Consider the following 18,904-nt stretch of genomic DNA (forward strand, 5'->3'; position numbering starts at 1 on the left):
CCAATGACAAGAATCAAGACACCTCAAAGAAGTGTGAGCAACAAACGCCGCATGCATGGCAAGTCTTATTCTTACAAAAACTTCTTGAGTTTGGGTAAAGACACATGAGATGTACTCTCATCACTAGGAATTAAGGACTTTAGGTTCTTAGAAGTCTCTGATTGATGAGTCTCACTTGATCAATTAAGATGTTCGTCTGAGTGTCACACTCAGTTTCACTATTCTTAGACACGTACATTCCTCCTAGATCTAGGTGTATAGGATTTTAAGAGGGGAGACTTAGCTAGGGCGAGTGTGACCGCTCTCCAATCCCCACAATGGAAACACGTAGGCACAAATTAAACTTTGTTGAAGTTTGTTTCCTAGCTAGAGAATGTTTTAGATTTGGGACCAACATCCTTCTTAATACAAGATTGAGAAATTCTGAAAATCCCCAATCTTTGTTCAAGTTCCTCAATCTTGTTTCTTAACAAGTCATTCTCGTAAATTAAAGCATCAATATTGACATTTACATTAACTATTTTTTTCAAAACGATATCATTACCAGGATTAATGAGCTAGTGTGAGCTTTTTAGAGATACTTCTGTGAGATTCCATCAAGGAACCGACGAACAATGTGGAAATACCATCATGATCATCCCTCATGATTTGCATATCTTCAAAGTCGTAGGACTCTTGGACACTGAAACACAACTCTGAAGATAGATCAAAATCTTTTATACACAATAATTCATCTAAAAAAATCTTATCAACATGTGGAGAGAAATCCATAACAAGCGGGTTAGAAACCACGCTCAGGACGTGAGTCCAAGAATGAGCGAACCCGCTCTAACCCCAATGAATGATTCTAACCCCAAATAAAAAACACAAACACAAATAATTTCTAAATAAATGATTTAATCAAAGAATCATAAGCAATATAAACACAAAGTCACACACATCCACAACACACAGATCTGTTGGCGAAGTGGAAAACCCTTAGAACAAATCAAAGGGAAAAACTACTTTGGGTTAGCTAAACTCAAGAAATCACTAGCAAAGAAGATCTGGATTATAGACACAAGGAATACTTACAAAAGCCCATTTGTAAATCCTAGACTATGTAAGACAACAAGCAAACTGTTTGCCTCCAAGCTCGACAATTTTCTTGTAATACCTTTCCTCACTGACTCATTCAGTAGACTCCTTGGGATGTGTATGGTGTGGCTTGAACAATCTCAAGAACCAAAAACTTCAAGTGGAAAAAAAAGCTTCAAGCTTTTAGAAATCTTCACTCAGGTTAACAAATGTGAAGGAAGACATTCATTTAGAAGGTTTCTAGAATGAAGGATCTCACCCATCTTCCTCACAAAAACTCGTCCAAAGCTTCCTTGAGAGTTATGGGAAAAGAGTTGCGCCAAATGAGCCAAGACCTTAAATATAAGAGTTAAGTACTCCTATGGTCCCTGAGTTTTCACAAATTTATTTTTTAGTCATTGAGTTTCAATTTGCATCATAGATGGTACCTTAATTTTAAGAAAAAATCGAATTGGTACCTCCGTTAAGTTTTTCGTCCAAAAACTAACGGCTTACCACGTGTCAGCCTCAGAGGTTGACACGTGGCAATATATAAAAAAATTTAAAATTTAAAATCTTTAAAAATTAATTAAAAAATAATAAAATTAAAAATATATATATTAAAAATTGAAAAAAATAAAAACACAAGGGGGTGGCTGATTGGCCAGTTTGGGGTGGCTGAACCACCCCATGGTGGGTGGTTCGGCCACCACTAGGCCGGCCGGTCTGGGGGTGGTTCCAAACCCTCCAAATTTTGTTTTTCCCATTTTGCCCTTGGGGTGGCCGAACCACCCTAATAGGTCACGGGGGGTGGTTCGACCACCCCCAGACAGGCCGATCTGGGGGTGGCAGAACCACCCTCGTGGCCCTTGGGGGTGGTTCGGCCACCCCCAATGGCAAAACCGATCTTGCCATTTTTTTTCTGTCCAAGGGGTGGCTAATATTTTTTTTTTAATATTTTTTTTATTTTTTAAAGATTTTTAATTTTTAATTTTTTTATATAGTGCCACGTGTCAACCTCAGTGATTGACACGTAGCGGACCGTTAGTTTTTGGACGGAAAACTTAACCGAAGTACCAATTCGGTCTTTTCCTAAAATTAAAGTATCATCTGTGATACAAATTGAAATTCAGGGACTAAAAATGTGTTTAACCCTAAATTTAATCTCATAAGATTTTGTCTTCACAACACGAATGGGGACCATTCGCGTTGTGATGTGGCGGCTAGGGATTATACGCTAACTCTCTAACATTTGGCAACTTTTGCACAGATCGCGTCACGAAGAGCTTTGAACGGAATTTGCATGTGACTAGACAGAGACTTCTCTATGGCCCCGTGTCACGTTTTTGTCGTGACAGGCTTTGAACAAGATAAGGCTGAGACCTCTCTATGGCTCTCCGTCACTTGTCTGTCGTGACCGAATTTGAACGAGGAAAGGTCGTTACCTCTCTATAGCTCTTCGTCACTTATCCTTCGTGACCAGCTTTGAACAGCAAAATGGCAAGAACTCTATGTGGTTCTTTGTCACTTGTTTGTCATGGCTGGATTTGAACGGGACAACCCAATAACTCTTAAAAACACCCCAAACTCTTTACACTTTTCATACCAAAAAGATTAGGTAATGAAAAGAAATTAAACATAAGATTTTGCTGACCGAATAAAGCCAATTTCTAGAACCTAACAAATATCATTAAGAAAAATACTAAGTTGTTTTTTATACTAGGCATCCATTATTAAGAAATAGTATCAATAATCGTAAACAGATAGAAAATAGTATATTTACCTTCACTCATGGCATCCATTAATTTTTATGAAGAAATTTGTAGCAGAAAAAATCCTAAGTGAAGAAGAAAACAAATTATCCTTCTAGAGAGAGAGAGAGTTCTTAAAGTGAGTAAGAGATGGGATCTTCATGCAAAATATATTCTCTTTTCTTTAGATCGAGACCAATCATATGTAGCTTTCCATGAAAATCTACCTCCCATAACACCCATTTAGACCTACTTATTTTGAACTTTAAATATAAGGATTTCTTTAACCCAAACCTAACTACTACCCAAGTGTGTTTTTGTCAAGTGTGGTCCACATATGACCCAACTAAATATTAGTTTCTAACAAACTAGTGAACGTATAGTAAGGGTAATGCTTAACTTATTAAATCTTTTACCACCTCTTCATTAGGAAGTAATGGGAGTGCCAGAGTGGCCAAAAGATGTTTGATTCCTTCATATTGTCATTGTTGATTTTGTGCAATTTATTGTGTAATTTATCTTTTTATCCTTTGCGTAATAAAAGCATTGTATATATTCCTAGCTTTATTTAAAACTAATACTAATTTTACCTTTACTGGCCAGGTCCCGTTGTAGCTTGTTTTATAAACTAGTACGAAGACTTTAGTTAAACAGACATCGAGATGGATAAGAGTTGGATGCACGAAACTCATAGATTTGGTGAGAAATATTCCAAAGGTGTTGAACAATTCATTAGAATGGCACGTGGTCACGTGGATGAGCTTAATAGGATCAAGTGTCCATGTCGCAAGTGTGAGAATCGTTATTATAAGCCTATAGACATGGTGAAAGATGATTTGTTCCTTAATGGAATTGATATGAACTACAACCAGTGGGTATTCCATGGGGAAGAAGACCCATTTCGTATAAATGAGCATGCCAATCATAATGATGATAATGCGAGTTCGGATATTGATGAGGTTGAACAAATGTTAAATGACATCGATATGGAGACATTTCCAGGTGCTAATGCAGGTGAATCCTCTACTACTCCAGGTCCAACAACCAATGATTACGAACTGAGAACTTTTGACCAAGTGTTGGAAGATGCCCGAGGTGAACTTCATCCAGACTGTATTTTCAAATCTCTCTTTCACTGTGAATCTACTTCATATAAAGACACTTTGCAATATGAGTAACAAGGCGTTTGATATGGTGATTGACTTGATAAAGAGAGCTCTCCCAGATGGAGAGACATTACCAAGATCATATTATGAAGCAACCCAGTTGAGGTGAGACTTGGGTTTTAGTTATGAGAGGATACATGAATGTAAGAATGATTGTGTGCTTTTTTGGAAGAATCACGCTGATAAAGAAGAATGCCCAATATCCCAAACTTCAAGATGGGCAACGGTCAAAGGTAAAGGTAAGAAAATTTCACATAAGGTCTTACGGTATTTCCCAATTAAACCAAGATTGCAACAGTTGTTTATGTCGAAAGATATTGCCAAAGATATGAGGTGGCACAAAGATGGGCGTCAAGATGATGGAAATCTAAGACGTCCAGTTGATTCAATATTGTGGAAAGAGTTCGATAAAGAACATGTTCAGTTTGCTCAGGATTCCCGTAACGTGCGACTTGGTTTAGCAAGTGATGGTTTCAATCCATTTGGTAATATGAGTACATCATATAGCATATGGTCAGTAGTACTGGTGCCGTATAATTTACCTCCATGGAGGTGTATGAAAGATCCATATATGATAATGTCCTTACTTATCCCTGGACCTAAGGCACCTAGAAATGATATTGATGTGTATCTGCAACCGTTAGTGGATGATTTAAAAGAATTATGGATTGAAGGCATTCATACGTATAATGCATCGACGCATGAGAATTTTAAGTTGCATGCAACGTTATTATGGACTATAAACGATTTTCCTGCATATGGAAACTTTTCTGGGTGGTCTACTACAACAACAACAACAACAACAACAAAAAAAAAAAAAAAAAAAAAAAAAAAAAAAAAAAACTGAATTTTTGGACGGTTTAAAACCATCCAGAAATTGGAAAAAACCATCTGGAAAAAGGTCCAGACTTTTTTTTCTGGACGGTTTAAAACCGTTTAGGAGAATGGGTCGGTATTTTTTTTTTGCAGACGGTTTGGGCCAAATCGTCCGCAATTACAAACGGTTTGGCCCGAACCGTCCATAACCTGTTATGGACAGTTTTTGCAAACCGTCTGGAAATAATTCCAGACGATTTGGGCCCAAACCGTTCAGAAATGGTTATGGACGGTTTGGGCCCAAACCGTCCGTAATTTTCTGGATGGTTTGGGCCCAAACCGTCCAGAATAATGTATATTTTTTTAAAAAAATATATAATTAAAATCCAAAAAAAAATCCTAATACAAAATTCCAAATCTATTTCCAAAATCCCAAATTCAAATTCAAATCCAAATCCAAATCTATTTCCAAAGTCAAACTCTTTACAACAATAGTCTACTAGCTTACATATTTCAAAAATTCATGCATACCTATTACAGAATTCAAATATAAATACATAATTAAAATCCAAAAAAATTAAAACCTATATTCCATGCCCCATAAACATCAATGCATGCAAGCCCAAAAGAGAATCCGATTTATGGCTTTGTGTACATTGCTTGCTTCAACCATCTTGTTCATTTATTCTTCTAGTGTTTGCTGCAATAGGTATACAAATCCCAAATTGTTAGGTAAGAATCATCTTGATGAGGTTATAATTAACATGTTGCAAGGTGAAAACTAATCACAACTAATGATTATAATATAACCACCTAGATACTAATACAAGCAACTTCATTTTTTCTTTTTCGCTTCAAATGATGGAATAGATCCTTGAACTAGTAGTAGCATTAGGAATTAAGTAACTAACTTTTAACTGCCAATGTCACACTACTAAGCTAATGATAGAATAGAGAAAACAATGACGGTATTTTGCACTACAGAACCATTTCAACACCTACACTACCAAAGAGTACAAAGTTCTACAGAAGATCATTGATAAGCAGCTAAAATTGTAGCTAATAGAAAATACGAAATAAAAAAATAAAAATAAATAAATAAATAAAACAAGCCCAATGAACAGTAAGAGGGGACAATTAATGATTAACTAATAAAAAATTAAGACTAAACCAAAACATCACCTTCTTGGTTGTTTCCCATTGATGGTTGTTTCCCTGTCATAAATAAGGCTACCATATGTTTGACGGCTGCCAGCTCTTCCTGTTGCACTTCATACTTGTTGTTTTGCTCTTGCAGTTGGTTGTTTTGCTCTTGCAATTTGATGTTTTGCACTTCATACAAAGTCTTCAAACGTTCAATCTCAGCAGCCATCTCTAGTTCTCTAGGAGTAGGCGCACTAGAGATCGATCTTTGTCCTTAGGTATAAGAGGTGGATTTACCGGGAGTCGGCCCTAGCCCCACCCCGCGTACACGACCGGAATGTTCTCTTCCTAGCACTTGTGCACACGCATCGTTATGGGACCAATAGACTGACCCTTATGAACACACTCGTCCTGCGGCGACTGATTCTCGATAATTTCTCTCATCTTCGCCTGCACAAAATATCAAAGGGTGAAAACTTGAACATACAACTAATATTACGTATTTACCACTTACAATAACTTTCCTAGCCGCTGCATTCAAAGGTTTCCCATTTTTCATGGTATGCGAGACAATGAATATATCGTCTCGGTTCGGAGTTTCTCTTGTATCTTCCTCATGCAATATCATTAACATTATCAGTTATAAGCTTATTATCTTACTATAGTGCATACAAACCATGAATGTTTTTCTATTATACGTATCATTTCTCGTGCAACCTGTGCGATGCTCTTTGATCCCAGAGTGTGAAGAAATGCGTTGCAGCCACGGCTTGTCTTAGACTTCAACGCTCTCTCATATAAACTTGGTAATGTTAATATGTGGATTTCTTCAACAAAATAAATAAATAAAAATACATTATCAGCCAAAGACAACCACGTATCAACTTGCATTTCGAAGTCTTCTGCATTGAAGACTGGCACTGTCGAAGCCCTATTGGCCACAGACTCTACGGTATCACCTTCTTTCAAATTTAGACCATTCTTGACCTCGTACCTGTATTACCTTCCTTTCTTTGCTAGGTCCATCAATGTTAACCTTTTTATGTGCGCGAGGTCATGAACAGGCTCAAAATAAAAAATTTTCTACAACAAAAATGAAATCTCATAGCTTAATTGGAAATGTAAACTATAAATAAGAAGTGATTGACATGTCAATAAAAAGTTTCATACCGTTAGGGTGCGCCATATCTTCCTTCCCTTCCGATGGTAACTTCCTCCAGTTACCATGCAACTGTACAAATCAACTATTTCTTATGATCTTCCCACAAATCCTTCTAAATTTCTAGACCCCCGGGCCGGTTGGTTGATAGGATGAGTTGAATTGGATCACTACCTTTTCCCCTTCAGGTATGTACCATATGTCCTTAGGACTACCAACAGTCCTAACATTCCTTCTACTCTGCTCATCTGCAACTCATAAAAAAAAATTTACGTCCGGTCCGCCCAGTTTGCATTCACGTACTAAATGTATGATTACGTGCACCATGGATGTAAAAAAATCCCGGAGGGAATATTCGTTCCAATTTGCACAAGATTATGGATATTTGATTCTCTAGACGATCTAGATCTTCCACCCGTGGTGTTTTTGAATAAATCTCCTTAAAGAACCCACATAGCTCGATTAAAGGCCTCACAACATCATCCGATACGGTTCCTCGAAGTGCAATTGGCATGAGTTGTTGCATGATTATGTGATTGTCATAACTCTTCAAACCCCTAATAGTACATTCCTTGAGCTTGAGACAACATGATATATTTGAAGAATATCCATTTAGCACTCTAACATCATGTAACACTTGCAAGAAGTCAGTCTTCTCTTTTTTCGTCATTGTGAAACAAGCTGCGGGCAAAAGTGTTTTGCCATTTTCCGCGGTAAATGGATGAAGTTTTGGTCTCAAATTCATCTTACACAAGTCTCAATGTGCTTCAAGGTTGTCTTTGGTTTTACCATTCATGTTCAATAGCGTGCCAAGTATGTTATCAACGACATTTTTTTTTTGTGTGCATCACATCAATGTTATGGCGTAGTAATTGATCTTTCCAATAAGGCAAATCGTATAATACATTTCGCCTCTTCCAATCAACTTCCCCATTGGGAAGCTTCTGCCCGATTGACAACACGTTCTAATTGTCTAATGATCTCATCACCATTCGGCACTTCGGGAGCGCCAACCATTTCCTGCGCATCGTTTAATCGTCTCTTGTTTCTTCTCCATGGATGATCTGGAAGCAACCATCCCCTATGCCCATAAAGCACCATTTTTTACCATAAGTTAGCCACATTGATTGCGTTTCATGCCTACAACAATGACATGTTTTTCATCCATGTGTACTCCAACCTGAAAAATCACCGTATGCCGGAAAGTCATTTATCGTCCACATCAAGGCCGAACGCAATGTGAAATATTTTTTCGAGGTTACATCAAATGTTTGTACCCCTACTTCCCATAGTTCCTTCAACTCACTTACAAGGGGCGTTAGGTACACATCTATATTCTATCCTGGTACACTCGGACCAGGAATAATCAAGCTTAACATAAAATACGGCTGATTCATACACATCCAAAGAGGCAAATTGTAGGGTACTAACATTACCGGCCAAGTACTGTGACTAGAGGACATGTTCCCAAAAGGATTGAAGCCATCTGACGTTAAACCTAGCCTCACATTTCGCGGGTCTAATGAGAAGATTGGGTAACATGAATCGAATGTCTTTCATGCTTCTCCATCGGCCAGATGCCTCAACACATCGTCTTTTGTACGACCTTAAGCGTGCCACTTCATATGTGGCGATGTATGATGTGACATAAACAACCTCTGCAGCCTTGGTATCAGAGGAAACCAAGGCAACACTTAGACCGGCTTTTTTTTTCGAACTTTTTGTCGACCCATCTTCATTAGTTAAGTCATCCTTCCACCTAGACTTATTGCAGAATGTACATTTGTCCAACTTTTCATTTTCCCTCCAAAACAACATACAACCTTTGCGACAAAGCCGATATCTTCTCATACTCAAAGCTCAAATCCATCAAGTACTTTTTCGCCTCGTATGTATCTTTAGGCAAACTTGCATCCGGATACATCAATTCATTGATGAATTCGAGCAACATTCGAGCAACATGGAGAATGATGTGTTGCTCCAATTGCTCATACACTTAATACTATATAGACGCACAATAGCTCTTAATTTACTATGTTTTGTATTTACATAGAGTGGCGTATCGGCATTCTTTAGCAATTCTTCTAACTTATTCGCCCCCCTGTTAGAGTCTTCAATTTCAGCATCTATAGATTCAGCTTCGGCTTCAACTCCCACTTGAGACTCACCGGCTTCTACAAAAACACCGTGCATCGCGAAAACGTCATTAAGCATGTCTTGCATCCCACTGGACCCCCCATGTAGTGGAATGCTATCCACTTGAACCGTCCTGGGAGCTTCAGATATTGCCTCGTTATCAATGGAAAGGACAAGTGATTCCCCATGCATTATCCACTCAATGTAACCCTCAATAATCTCGGCACCTGACGTTAAATGGGCAAATACAACTTCACTAGACCATGATTTGCCCAACAAACACTTCTTACATGGGCACACAATGTCCCATTTTTCTCTTCGAATGTTCATGTGCAAATTTCACAATCGCCATAACCCCGCGAATATACTCTCGCGAACTTATCGGCAACTTCATCCAACTCTTGTCCATCTTTCTAACTACATCACAAAATAGTCCAAATATTTCAAGATAAGATACCTCAAGAGTATTTATTAACTCCTAAGAGCACAAAATTTCAAGATAGTCGATATAAGTATATTTGGACCATAAATCTCATCCAAAAATTGTAAATTTGCTAATCCTATCATTAATCAATTCAATTTTTTAGTAGGGTAATTGCAATTCTATTGAGTGTTGTTTTTGTTTTCTTTATATTTGTGATGTCTTTTGAATGGTGTCGAGTGTAATTGCAAGTACTCTTTTGATAGTAAAAGAAACAACCTTGAATTTTTATTTATTTTTTTAAATATATAACATAGAGCAACTAATCACAAAACTGTTTCTCAATTGTAGATGGACAGTTTCAAAAACCAATCAGAAAAAAGAAAAGATAATAACCAGCTACTGAGATGCTAGCCACCCATGACATGACTAAGGCAAAACTATATATGTGATATATAGTTTCAACCAAATAAAATGTGTTATATTTCAACCAAATAATCAAATATATATATATATATATAGTTTCAACCAAATAAAATGCGTTATATTTCAACCAAATAATCAAATTGCCAAGAGACTTCCACAAATTTTAATAAAGTGTACAAAAGCATGGACCAATCAAGGAAGACGGCATCAAATTGAATAAGTGCAAATCATAAAAAATAATACTCATATCATTCAGAGAAAGAAAAATAAAAAGCATATGTTTTTTGATAAGTAAAAATAAAAAACATATATGCCAACAAAGTTTTAGAGAGAGAGAGAGACAGAGAGAGAAGCTCAACAGCTTTTAACTTAAATAACAATATAAAGCAATTCAACAAAGATAATCAAGCATTAGTAGATAAATCAACATGCATAAGGAAAATTAACCTATCAATGGAATTTGAATCGATACTTTCAAAACTGATCCTTAACCATTTTAAGCAGTCAGAGGAAATACTAGAGAAGATAAACTATATATCTTTCAATAAAGTAAAAAAAGAAAAAACCTTTCTACCTACTCCTTCGCATCAATGAAATGATGATATGAATAAACAGGCGGTTGCCTAAAATGAAATTTATCTTGATCTTACAAATATTCTTTTAAAATACAAGATAAAAGTGGTAGATATGATGATTCAACTTAATCCTTGTCTTATTACTGTGTCTGATTGTAAAAATATTGTGAGAAAAGAAAAAAAATTCTTGATTACCTTGTTGTGGCAGGTTAAAGCAGTGAGAAAAATCATAATAAGATAAAATGCAAAAAAAAAAAAAAAAAAAAAAAAAAGTTTTACTTTCTAATTTTCTTGAATTTGATGATATTTTAAGAGAATTTACAAAATTACTCAAAGAATAAATTTGTGGATATGTTAGAGAACCAACAATCCAAGAAGATGCTAATTTTGAGAATACTATTATTGTAATATCCAGGACATTATTTAATATTTAGAGTATAAAATTTGAGTAAATGATTAGTTAAAATAATTTTAGTATTATTAAAAATGTAAAAAGTAATATTTTTAAAGCCCAAAACAAAATTAGAAATTTGAAATGAAAACAATATATATATATAAGAAATTAATGAATATATATATAATAACTAAATAATTTAAAATAGAAAAGAAATAAAATAAATAAATATATATATATATATATATATATATATATATATATATATATATATATATATATATATATATATATATATATATGAAGTGTGGGACGCAGGTGCGCCCCACGTTCATAAAAGGATGGAAGGCCAAATGGCCTTCCCTTGTTTTAATATATATATATAACATGTGGGGGCACACGGTGCCCCACATGCTGAAAATAACGAAGGGCCATTTGGCCCTTCAATAATAAAAGAAGATGAGGCTCCTGAGAGCCTTATCTCAGAAAATGGGGAAAAGAGGCAGTATGCCTCTTGACCCGTGAAGAAAAATAAAAAGAGGGAAGAATGAGGATTTTTCATTTCTCTTTACGAAAATCCTTGATCTACGAAGATCCAATGGTTCGATCTTCAATCCGACTTCGGTAACGTGATCTACGAAGCCTGATCTACGTTTCTACCGATCGGTTTGAGGTAAATCGCTAAACTAGCATTTTTAGAGATTTTTATAAATCTTATAGAAATGAGTTTAACTTGACGTTTTCTCTAGATTTTGGGTAGTTTGGAGTTGCTAGAAGCTTCCCGAGCATTTGGTCTTTGCTTGGCGAATTTTTGGTAAGTTTTCTATAGACATTAGTTTTCGGGTATTTTGTTAAAACGCTATTTATTGTAATTAACCCTTAGTAAAAGCTATTGGGTTAATAATATTGTGTTTGAGGTAGTGTTTATAAATTATGATTTAAAGTTTAGAGACCCTAATTTGATAGGTTAAACTAATTTGAGGTTTTTAAGTGATTAAAAATCTAGATGATTAAATCGTGTTAATATGTTAGTAATTGAGGTAAAAATATTTATGAAATAATATTAGAGTTAATGATATCGAGAAAATGTTTGTGAAAAATAATCTAGAGATTAGTGAATATAATTTTAGGGTTAATATTATTATAAAATTGTTAGTGAAAATAATTACGGGTTAGTAATTAATATATTATGAGTAAATAATTAAATAAGTGATTTTAATATCTAACCCTTAGTAAATACTTTGGGTTAGTATTGTTTGAGTTTTAGTTAGTGTTTAGGATTTATGGGTAGGCGTTTGGAACCCTTAAAATATTATAGTTTTTCCAACGGTTTAGCCTTGAGCGATTCAAGTGCTAATTAGGGTGTTAATTACTTAATGTGCTAAATAGTGCAATGTGTTATTTCACAGTGATACATTGCAAGGTGATGTCTAGGAGACCTAGTGCTTAATATCCGCGCAGCCAGGTGATATTTTACTCACTGAAAAATTATTATTGTTATTTTATTAAAATAGAAAAATATATGTGTTTTATAAATTTGAACCAACTGTATGTTGATTATCTGTTTTGGTTGATTTGAGTAGTTTCAACTATGTTCAAATAATATTAATGATGTTATGAAATGATGTATGGATGAAATGTGTAGAGTTATTTTTAAAGTATTTGAAAGTGAGCTGCGGTTGGGATTTAAATTATGCAAAGTAGAATGATAAAGTTTCATGTTAATTGGTTTATTGTATTTGAAGAAATCATGATTTGTAAAGAATAGGATAATAGAATTTGAATTGTAAAGCATAAAGCATAAAGCATGAGCATAAAAGGAACGAAAGGAACGAAAGGAACGGAAAGAATGGAAAGTTTTAAAGGAATGGAAAGACCATCATTAGCATGCATATCATTGTTTAAATTAAATGATGTTTTCATGATATAGAATATTGTAGTTTTGATACTAGACGTATTAGTATGCCTAAGAGTTTTGATGGCAAAAGAGCTTATGTATACTGCTATCATCTAGTTGCATAATTTTATAACATTGAGCTTGGACGAACAAGAATATTGTCATGGTTCGGTGTGAGTAATACAGCGTCCTAGGAGTAGGTAGATGAATTGTCGTAGCACGTTAGTAGGAAGTGCTTGGATACCCGAGTTTTACTCTAGTAACCGCATGGACAACTACGTGCTCGACATGAAGTTGTAATGCCCTAGGATTCCGTGTTAACCATGTTCGGAAAATGATAGTAAGCTTGTACTAATGAGCGAGATGGCATGTTTTGAGCTTAGTGTGCTTGGTTTTGATGTTATTGGTTGCGATATCGGTGTGGCTTGGGAGTAGGTAGATGGATTGTCGTTGTACATCAGTAAGAAGTGCCTGGATATCAGAGTCTTACTCTAATAACCGCATGGACAACTATGTGCTTTGACATGAAGTTGTAATGCCCTGAGGCACAGTGTTATCACAGTTAATAACGTTAGACTTATGTGCATTTGAGCTACCAACATAAAAGTATTATTGTAGGTGGGTTTATACGTGGTTGCTTCCATGCCAATGGAACTTCTACGTATGGGTCCAACTACATAGTAGGTTTTAAATGTTTTCTGATAGTCGGTGTTTGCTATATCAGCTATGGGGGTTTTCAAATAAAATGTTATAAAGTGGTAGCTGTTATAGTGTACGCGAGACTAAAAAGAAAAGTTGGTTCTTTGCGAAAACTCAGTTAGTTTAATATCACTGAGATGGTGAACTCATCCCTTCACCTATACGGATGTGGCAAACCCCCACAACCGTATAGATGATGTCCATTTGACTGCAGGTACACTTGACTTAGAGGGGACCCCGTAGCTGTGTATTTGGGATATTACGATTGAAGCACACCGCGACAGTCGTATTGAGTTGGACTATGGAGTTCACTCTTTTGGAGTATTTTGTATATGGCTCTTTTGTATGGACCACATGTATATTTAGATGTGCTTTCCGTTATGAGATGTAACGTTATGATTATTCCGCTGTTAGATATTACTCTGAATATCAGGTACATGATATGGAGCATGTATGTATGTTGGCTGAGCGACACGTAATCGTGCCACTGTGAGGACCCTTTTATGTTTTATAAATATTTTATACAAAAAAAAAAAAAAAATGGGTCGTCACAATTATTTTGAAGAATATGTTCGAAAATGAAAATTAACATACAAGTTTTTTAAAGAACTACTCTTTCTTTTTCTTTTTTCTTTTTTCCTTTTACCAATGGAATACACTAAGTTGTAGATGATTTTTGAAATCACTCGTGGATTTATTTTTTCTACTATATGAACAAGTTATCTTAGTGGTTTGGCCAACTTGTGTTAGCAAATAATATGATTTGACATCTACTATTATTATCAAAGTTACATACATATAGATGTGTGTTTAGGGGCTTCTTTTTTTTTTTTTCCCCCGGCTCAGAGTTCATATGTTACGATCTTAGAGGGCAATTCACCAACCTAATTAAAGTCCATAATATGCAAATCACCAACCTAATTACAAATTTAAAAGGAAAAAAAATAGTAAAAAAATTAAAAATAACCTTTACACCAAGCGTCGGGGGTGTGGCTCCTGGGGCTGCTAGTTAGGACGCGTCGGGTGTCGCCGGAGAAGGTGAGGGCGGGCCGGCGTCTTCTCTATCTGACAGAGAGAGGGGTCGGACGGAGTATGAGCTAGAGAGAGAGAAAGAGAGAGAGTCGGACGGATCCTGAGCTAGAGAGAGAGATCCTGAGATAGAAATTTCTGGATCACTTTCATACGATTTTTACTACTTTTAGAATTAGGTTATGGACGGTTTTTTTAAAAACCGTCTATCTATTTATAGACGGTTATCTTCAAACCGTCTGTAATTTCTAATTACGGACGGTTTGGTTCAAACTGTCTGGAATTTTCTAATTCTGAACGGTTTTATTCAAACCGTCTGTGTTTTTAAGGACGGTTCTATTAAATCGTCCCTTTTTTCTGACGGTTTCAAAAAAAAAAACGTCCGTAAAATTTTTTTCCTAGGCGATTTTTAAAACCGTCTATAAAAAAACTGTCCCGAAATTCGGATTTTTTTGTAGTGCTAAGAGAAAGCTTCCATGTCCAGTATGTAACAATGATACAATGTTTAGAAGGTTGAAGTTTGGATTTAAGACGTGCTACATGGTTCATCGTCAGTTCTTACCTCGGGGGCATATATGGCGCGAAAAAAAAAATCTCTCTTTGACGGTATTGAGGAGCATAGAATGAAGCCTAATGAATTATCTGGAGATCAATTGTTACACCAACTAAAGAACTTAACAAATGTGCAATTTAGAAAAGATAAGAATGGAAAATCGAGAAACCGAAAGAGCAAAGAAAATGAGTTGAATTGGACGAAGAAGAGTATTTTATTTAATTTGCCTTATTGCTCAACATTGAAACTGAGACACAATTTAGATGTCATGCATATTGAAAAGAACATATGTGATAGTGTCTTAGGTACACTACTGAATATTGATGGAAAAACGAAGGACACTTTCAAGGCACGACAAGATTTGTGTGTGATGGGCGTATATAAAGATTTGCACTTACAACCAAATGGTACATCCACATCAATGCCACATGCAAATTTTACCTTGTCAAAAGCTGAGAAGACAAGTTTCTAATTGGTTGAAAGGTGTGAAGTTCCCTGATGTGTATGCATCTAACATTAGTCGATGTGTGAACGTCAAAGAATGTAAGATTTCGGGAATGAAAAACTATGATTGTCACATCTTCTTTCAACGATTACTTCCTGTTGCAGTTTGTCCATATTTATCGAATGAAATACGTACAACATTGATTGAGTTGAGTTTCTTTTTTAAGGAATTATGTTCATGAACATTGAGATTAGATGTCTTGAAGCGAATGAAGGATGACATCCCTGTGATTTTATGCAAGTTGGAAAAGATATTTCCGTCGGCTTTTTTTGATATAATGATACATGTAGCTATTCATTTACCCCTAGAGGCCGAGCTTGCAAGACCAGTACAATTTCGTTGGATGTATCCAATTGAAAGATGCTTTGGTAAATATAAGCAATTTGTGCGGAATAGAGCATGTCCAGAAGGGTCAATTGCCTACGGATATTCAGTTGAATGTTTGACATTCTGCTCCATGTATCTCTGTGGGATTGAGACAAAATGGACTCATGAAGAATGGAATAGTGACGGGTGGCAGGTGGGAAAGAGTAAAGTCCTGTCTGTGTTCTCTCAACGAGTTCGTCCTTTAGGAGCAGCAAAATTTATAAAACCTGAAGATAAGGTTCTCTCAAGGGCTCGATGATATGTGCTTAACAATTGTGAAGAAATTGCTTCATACATTCGGTAAGTATATGATTTATTGTTCTTTTAACTTATGCATGATTTACTTGATAATAAAGTAGAGTTCTTATGTATTCTTTATGTAGTGAACACTATGATAAGATCGAAGGAGAATGAACTATGGACATCCAGAGTAAGCATGAAGCCAAATTCGAAAGCTGGTTCCAACATCATATATGTGGGCATAATGTAGAAATCGTGTCCAAACAAATATATGATCTTGCATGCAAACCGGATCATCTAGTTGCAATGTTTAAAGGTTGTATTGTGAATGGGGTTAGGTTTCATATAAAAGACTATGAACGGACTCTACGTACCCAAAATGGTGGTATAATTGTTCCAGGTGAGCATCGCATGACGAATATTGACTTCTATGGTGAGTTTAAGAACATTCTAGTGTTACGTTACATTACGGTCGAAATCGTGTGTATCTATTTGAGTGTGATTGGTGGGACATTCGGCATAGAACAAGAATGCAAATAGATGAGTGTTTTACGAGTGTGAATACATCGCGTACATGGTATGCATCTGACCCATTTATCCTAGCATACCAAGCTTGACAAGCATTTTACTTAAAATATGTCAAATTGGGTAATAGTTGGCAAGTAGTACAAAAGGTGACCATAGAAACATATACGATGTTCCAATTGTACTAGTGGGAGAGATTGAAGAAGATGACGAAGGATTTGGTGATAAGGACGAAGAAGATGAATGTGTTGGGGGTCATGAACCTGTGCAACAAGGAAACGATGAAGACTCAACTCCGTTACGTAGAGATGATGTGGAACCAATAGTTGTTGATAGAAGCATGTTAATCAACGATGAGGCCAATAATGAGGAAAATGAAACAACCTATGATGATGAAGAAGAGTTATCTAGCAACGATGATGAAGAGGAGTTATCTAGCAACGATGATACAAACTACACTCATGAAGAGGAGTTATCTTTGAGTATTATTGTATGTTTATATTTTTCACATATTCTTATCCATTGTTACTATTGTGGAATCAATTATACATAATGAATCGAGGACGAAAACGATGTGTGTCCACGACTCGTTCTATGCCATTGCAGCTCAATGATAGAGATGGGGACACAAGTTTAGGATCCCAAGTGGCTATTGAAATTGATGTACAACCATGTTAGATGATGACTCAAGGACCCTCCAATGCATTCTGTAAGTGCACATATAATATTTATGCAATAAGCTCTGTTATTGAACAAACTAATTTACCAAAAATTACTAACTAGGTTTTCATATTTTGCCTCACAGCTGTTATGTCCAGCAAGAAGAAAAGAGGTCAGAATAAATCCACTAAGTTCAATAATCTTTTAGAGCATGGTCCTGTTCCGATAGAAATCCATGTCGTGGCAAGAGGACCTGTAAGCGATAACGCTAGTCAATTTAGTAGGAGGGTGACAATAGTTGTTCGTCAATACGCCGAGCTCTGCCATGGTTCTTGGACTTGTGTCCCACCAAATGAGTTGGAACTGTTAAGAAATCGTATTTTAGTGAGTTTTATTGTTTTATGTTATGTTAATTACTACATATAATATAAAATGTTAAGACTATTGTTTTCTTAACTATTATGTTTCAGAGCAAGTAAGATTTAGATGAGAACGTGAATGAGCACAATGCAAGTGTGGAGTTTGCCTTATCAAATAGTTATAAAACACTTCGTTATGGTCTTGATCAAAGATTCCTAGAATGCGGTGGTAATAAAGACTTAACAATGGCGAAGACAACAGTTCAAAAGAATATATCACAACCCACGTGGCATAAGATATGTGAATCATTTACCATCAAAGATTGGAAGCTTAAGTCCTTACGTAATAAGGCGAATAGATCGATGTTGAAGACCAATCACACATCCGGCTCTAGATCTTTTATTAGTCATCGCCATAGTAAGGTAATAATTTTATACTATTACATTATTTTAATAATTATGTTTAGAGCATATGTTAATCATGTGTCTATTATGGGCAGAAGAGACAGACTGGGGTGGAACCTAAGGTAATTGACTTTTATAAGACCTCTCACACAAAGAAAGATGGGTCATTTGTGACTCCGCTGTGTGAAAAACGATACGTAAGTAATTGAAATATAACTTTTCCATTATATAATTGACTTGCATAAATTATTTAATTAAAGTTTATGTTGCTTATGCAAAATTTGATGCTAGACATGTTGGTTGACGAAGAAGTTGTCTTAAATGAAGATGAAATATTTACACAAGTTCTTGGTGGGAAACGTTCTAGCCATGTTAGAGGGATAGGAAAATATGTCATACCTACCCCATCCTCTTTGCATTCGCGACATGGCACCCAAGTCAACCTTGATTTAAAGGAAACAAAGCTCAAAGTGGCCAAGTTGTCAGATCAATTATTGAAAAAAGAAAGAAAAAGAGATGAACAAATAGAAGAAATGCAAAATGAGTCAAATCAACGTATCGATGAGATTCAAAAAGAAGCAAACCGACATGTTGAGGAAATTTAGAAAGAATCAAAGCACCAA

At 35.7% G+C, this 18,904-nt stretch overlaps 1 long non-coding RNA gene across 1 annotated transcript; it reads left to right on the top strand.

Annotated features, from left to right (window-relative positions):
* Positions 1–11,520: 11,520 nt before the first annotated feature.
* On the top strand, positions 11,521–14,089 carry LOC133862586 (uncharacterized). The gene is made up of 4 exons (XR_009899250.1): positions 11,521–11,716; positions 11,793–11,857; positions 12,453–12,508; positions 13,833–14,089. It is a non-coding gene; the product is annotated as an uncharacterized LOC133862586 (long non-coding RNA).
* The last annotated feature ends 4,815 nt before the right edge of the window (positions 14,090–18,904 follow it).

Source organism: Alnus glutinosa, chromosome 3 (genome assembly GCF_958979055.1).
Source record: "Alnus glutinosa chromosome 3, dhAlnGlut1.1, whole genome shotgun sequence".
Taxonomy (NCBI): Eukaryota; Viridiplantae; Streptophyta; class Magnoliopsida; order Fagales; family Betulaceae; genus Alnus; species Alnus glutinosa.